This window comes from Cyprinodon variegatus, unplaced genomic scaffold (genome assembly GCF_000732505.1).
Source record: "Cyprinodon variegatus isolate N-32 unplaced genomic scaffold, C_variegatus-1.0 Scaffold7, whole genome shotgun sequence".
In the NCBI taxonomy this organism is placed as follows: Eukaryota; Metazoa; Chordata; class Actinopteri; order Cyprinodontiformes; family Cyprinodontidae; genus Cyprinodon; species Cyprinodon variegatus.
In genome coordinates, this window is record NW_015150460.1 from 575,713 (window position 1) to 581,712 (window position 6,000).

The following is a 6,000-nucleotide window of genomic DNA, read 5'->3' on the forward strand; positions in this document are numbered from 1 at the left end:
GTGGGGCTTCTTTGGATATGAACACCTGAAGGTCTGAGAAATTCCTGCATGAAGATTGTGCATCTCAGTCTTACATTTTATCATTAATGTTTAAATAGTGCAAATCTTACATTTAAAGCTCTGATTTGTGATCTACTCATTAGTAAATCACTCATATTACCTTAGATTTTTTTTAAGTTGTGATGCTACCAGATCAGTTGGTTTAAGGGTTTTTTTTTAACCAACAGAAAGTAGAGTAAATGAATGTAATGCTGCAGGGAAACGGGAGGAAAAACCTGTTAGATGGAGGAAATGATTGAAGTTGAAAATCCACCATCTAGCAGGGAAACAACTCTAAACATGCAGTCAGAGCAACGATTGCACAGTTTAGATAAAAGCATATGGTGCATTAAAATGGATCCAGATTCATTGGTATAAAAGATACTGGTTAGACCTCGATATTTTGTGTTTTCAGATGCATAACAATCTCCTGTACCATTACACACTTAAATCTAATCAGAAAAAATAGAGTTTTGTGGTTGAAAAAGGGAAAAAAATGGATTTTAGTTCGACAAGACATCCATCTATTTGAATAAACTGTTTTCAGTCTTTACTCAAATTCACATTGATAAGAAATGTGTGTTTTAAGAAAAGCTGATGAAGATCTGATCCACTCTACAGCTGTGACTGAATTTCTTTTTTAAGAAAAGATTACTTAACATGTTTGAGATGTTGCAGCTCAAGAATAAAAAAAAATGATTGACAGCTTATTTTCTGGACTCAGCATGTTTGTCGAAAACAACTCAGCGATACTGCAGACTCAGTTTAAAGTCAAAAGCCGCCCGCTTTCAGTGCCATGTAATTTTACTCAGACATGATGGAAAACCTACTGGAACATTTTCAAACTCACTGTGAGTTAACAGCTTTCGCATAGATCGTTGTATGTTTGTGGCGGCTTTGTGTTTTTGTGTATAAGCAAACAACTATTGCAAAATGTAGACTTAAAAATCTAAATAAAAAAAACAAATAGAAACAGCTGGGATTGGATACACCCCTTTGCAATTGGCTGCTAGACTTCCTCACCAACAGACCTCAGTCAGTCCGAGTTGGACAGAACACCTCTGATGTCATCAGTCTTAGCACAGGCTCCCCTCAGGGCTGCATCCTGAGCCCCCTGCTGTTCACCCTGATGATACATAACTGCGTCCCCAGGTTCACCACCAATCACATTGTGAAGTTTGCAGACGACACCAAGGTGGTGGACCTCATCAGAGACGACAACGACCTGGACTACAGAGAGGAGGTGGAGCAGCTGGTGGTGCAGAGATAACAGCCTGATCCTGAACGTGGAGAAGATGAAGGAGATCATCGTGGACATCAGGAAGAACCGGCCTAACCACGCTCCACTGCTCATCAACAGCTCAGCTGTAGAGGTGGTCAACAGCACCAAATTCCTGGGGGTGCACATCACAGACACCCTCACCTGGAATGTAAACACCACCTTACTGGTCAAAAGGGCACAGAAGCGCTTGTACTTCTTGCGGAGGATGAGGAGAACCCACCTGCCCCCAACCATCCTCCCCACCTTCTACAGAAGCACCATAGAGAGCGTCCTGACCAGCTGTCTCACTGTGTGGTGTGGAGGCTGCAGCTCCTCAGACTGGAAGAAAGTGAGGAGAGTGGTGAGAACAGCAGAGAGGATCATCGGGGCTCCTCTTCCCTCCATTAAAGACATTTCATCCCAGCGCTACGTGTCCCGAGCCCATAACATCATCAATGACCCCTAACCCCCCCCACCATGGACAGTTCTCCCTGCTGCCCTGTGGGAAGAGGCTTCCAAGCATCCGATGCAGGTCCAGCAGATTCCAAAACAGTTTCTTCCCCACCGCCATTAGACTGCTGAATGTTTTAATAAATTGGGTTATTGTATTTTATTATATTTTATCAAAGTAAAAATGAAAATGTTAGAACTTAAAATTTACAATCATATGTTTATATTACAGTTTTTATATATTTTTTACTACAAGGCTGCATTTAAAAAAAACAAAAAGGAAATTGGTCAGAGAGCTGTTCTAAAAAATGTTTTTGTTTTACCCTTGTGTAAACAAAATGACAAATAAAATGTAAGTCAAAAGTCTAAGTCTAAATACAGAACTAATAGACTATATATAACTGAATGAGCATTGAAGCCACTTTAGAGCAGACACAATATGTTCTTTATTAGTTGTTTTTTTTTTCTTTGGTCACTGTAAATCGTTTTCAGTTTTTTTTATTTTTGAACTGCCAACTGTTTGGTCGCAAAACACTTGAACACAACAGTTCATTGAGTCCATCTTGATAAATATTTCAGCCTATCAAGTCAATTCTTTGGAATTTTTTGTCACATGTGAAAGAATGAGGTGGGTTTCATGGGTTTGGTCGCCATGGAGCCTGCTGAAGCTTTAAATGGCGTTAAACACTAAATACAACATCAAGATGGATTTCCTTAGAGCCCATTCTGAGGGATTTTTAAATCCCATCAGCCGCTTCTCATCTGAGCTGTATGGAAGAGAAGGTGTCTTACAAATAACATTCAACTTTAAAGATCTGTTCTTTGAGCCAAGCCTTCAATGAGAACATGTCATTGTCATCTTTTAAAGCTTTGATGGAAACAACTTGATTTATTTGGGTTTTCCAAGATGGCAGATGGGAAAACAATGTGTTTCAGACAGCTTCTGAAACTGAAAAACAAATGTTTTGATTTCTTTTGATGATGCAGAGGTTATACTCAAACTGTGAATCAACTTGGAGTTCTACAAATGTCTGTTTAGAATTGATAACATACAGCTGGCATAGAAGCTACCATAGCATAAGTTGGTTAATATCTGCTAAACCCAAAAATCAAACAATAGATACCCAAGAAGTATAAAATTAACATGAAGAATAAGATTTCGGCACCAGAAATGCAATGATGATACATATCGAAATAACACACAGGTTTGAGATTCTAATACTGTGAAAACCTTAAGAATAAAAAAAAATGATTAGTTATAAAGTATTCAAACCAAAAATCAACTACAATTAGTTTTAAATCTTGAACTGAAAACAACCTTTACTTTTAACCGCCTTTAAAATATTTATTACATTAATTATAAGTTATTTTTGTTTTTAATCTATAATATATATCATGATTTGCATGTTTAAATAAAATAAATTATGTAATATAAAATCACAATAATTAGTAGGGAAAAAAAACCACAAAAACATCACATGTTGTGTTGTTTTGTTCCTTGTAGATTGAACCAATTGTAGAACTAACAAAAAATTATTTATCTAAGCTCCGTATTTGCTTGGGTTTTTCCAAAATATTGTCTGCTGTTTTATGGTATCAGCTAATCAAAGTTTCCCAAACTCCTTCTGTTATATTTTCTCACTGGTAGAGATATTTTTTTAAGCTGAATTGTTTTTGTTCTTTTTTGTAAAGGAGTAAAGAAGAAGCCAACTGACTAACAAAATGAAGCATGTGAGGAAGGAGGCAGGGATCCATCCATACAGCCACACAGCGCTGGTTTAGGCCTGGACTATAGATCATTTTAAGGGATTTAAAACCATTGCAACCAAGTTTAAGAACGAATATATAGTCGCTTTAAAAATCTATAACAGAGGTAAACCCTGAACCCTGAAAATTATGCTTAATCATCGCAGATTATTAGTCACAAAATACAGTGTTTTTATTCTCTACCAGATTTAATCTGTGCATACAGTATGTTTGAGTTATTTTAGCGGAAAACATACCCTTTGCTTTGATTGCCTTGCCTCATTTTAATCATTTTATTAGCTTCTTTATTTGTTGACATATTGACCCGCATCCTTTTCACAACAGGCTGTATGTCAGTTTACTTTATCGAGCGTTTTCTATTGCAGCTCCAAAACTTTGGAATGCACATTACACAGGCCACCTCTCTGTCTCATTTTAAAACTCTTCTTAAAACCCACCTCTTTTCTTTGGCTTTTGACACCATGTAGAGTGTTGATTTTATGTGTACACATGCATATCTTTATCCTGTGCAGGCAATGCTTTTATTTTATGTACTTATATTTATTTTTATTTATTTTATCTTTTTGTGCAGCACTTTGGAAACCTTGTGTTTATTGAAATTGTGCTATATAAATAAAGTGGATTGGATTGCTTTAAAAACCCTTTTTCATATCCAGCAGCATTTCAAACCAGTTTATCTTTTCAATGACAGCCACATAGTTGATATTTGGTTGAAGGTTTTGTCCTTCATCCAGAGAATATGCCTAATTTAAACCTGGATGGAGAAGGAAGGAACAAACTAGGATGTTTACTCTCTGCCTTTAGTTTGAACTTGTGTATTTTGGGGCTGTTTTCATTTTCAAATAGACACTTAAGCCCTGTGATTGTTTATGGCTCATGTTTTCTTCCTCAAATGACATCACGATGAGATGAGAAAAATACTAAGATTTCTGAGATGTGGCTTTTTTAGGTACCGGTACTTCTGTGCAACTTGAATCCATCACAATGCATTAAATACAACATTTATTTTGGGTGTTCAGGTCTGGGAAATTTCTTAAATACACTTATGTGGAACTTTATATGGATTTTAAATGTAGTGCCTCTCTAATGCAAGTCCTTCTTACAGGGCCGGCTCTAGATTCTTTGGTGCCCAAATCGAGAGTGTTTCTTTGCAGCCGCGCCCAATCCCACTGAGTTTGCACTCTTCCCAAAAAGCAACTCTGCAGTTATTCCATAATTATTCTTTACTGTTGACACACACTTTTTATATGCAATAACCTAAAAATAAATCTAAATATGAGGGTTAGAAGTACAATATTACAATAACCACTTAAGCAAACAACTTAAAATTGTGTGCATTGTGTAACGTGTGCAAAATCTGAAACATAAAGCTGTACAATTGAAAGCAAAATTCAGGTTAAGACAACAGCTTGAAATGCATCATTCTAAATAATTTAAACTTTAAACTTTAAAGTTAAGTATCCTGAGATTGCTATTATGACCAAATGATTTGCAAATGTCATTGGGTTGAAGTACTAAATTCTAACCAGCATGAAGCTGTGCAATCAAAAGGAAAACTCAAAAAAATCAAAGAGAAATTTCTACCCTCCATTATTACAGATACAACTTAACATTATAAAACAGGCAATCAAAGCAATGTTAAATAATTGAGGAGCACTAAGATCTCACCTCTAGAAAATAATTTCGCATTTCACCCCTTTGTTTTAATTAATTGCTAAACAAAATATAAAAAAAATGCCTCTTTCAGCTTAGTTACTGGTGGAGGTGTTTATGTACCCAAATACTGCTCTATAAATACAGGAAACATGCATGTTTAAGAAACTTCTAGCATGTCTAAAAGTAATAAATGTTATAAGTTGAAAAATATATGTAAATTGTTGTCAGAACGTTATTGCAGATATGTATCATTTCTAAAAATTATGATAAAATGTTTACATTTTATGCAGTTCTTTTGTCTCTCAAACAAGCTTTTCCAATTTATTGATGTTTACGGTAAATAAATTTCTATTTTATTTTCTCTATATTCTAAGTTTAGAGCTGAATATTCTTCAAAAGTTGTGTTCAATGTTCTTTTAAACGAAAGCAATGGGAATAACTTTGCTATTGATAATTATTTTAAACAAGTAACTTTAGCTAATTACCTGCTGGAAACACTGGAGTCATTTTTATGAACTTTATCATTTCTAAAGGTTTTGTTTTCTACATTTCATAACTTTGAAATTGTTAATATTTATGTTTTTATGTTCGTACCGTGACAATATATTGTTTTATATTTAAAGGAAAAGTCTAGTCAGCGAGGAATAATCAATGGATTATTATCAATACCTAAAATTAATACGTTTGCAGTGATTTATTGAATTTAGTGTTAATCAGTAAAAAAATTAAAACAATTTTCGTCACTATCACGGAGTCTGGGAGCGTCCATTTTTGCCCAAATCTAGTAACCCCTCCCTCCTGCCATCTTCCAGCAGTGACGTCACGGT

At 35.3% G+C, this 6,000-nt stretch overlaps 1 protein-coding gene across 4 annotated transcripts in view; it reads left to right on the plus strand.

The window, feature by feature from the left end:
- The window catches only part of ppfia2 (protein tyrosine phosphatase, receptor type, f polypeptide (PTPRF), interacting protein (liprin), alpha 2), a 205,410-nt gene that overhangs the window by 66,657 nt on the left and 132,753 nt on the right, over window positions 1–6,000 (plus strand). The window lies entirely within an intron of this gene.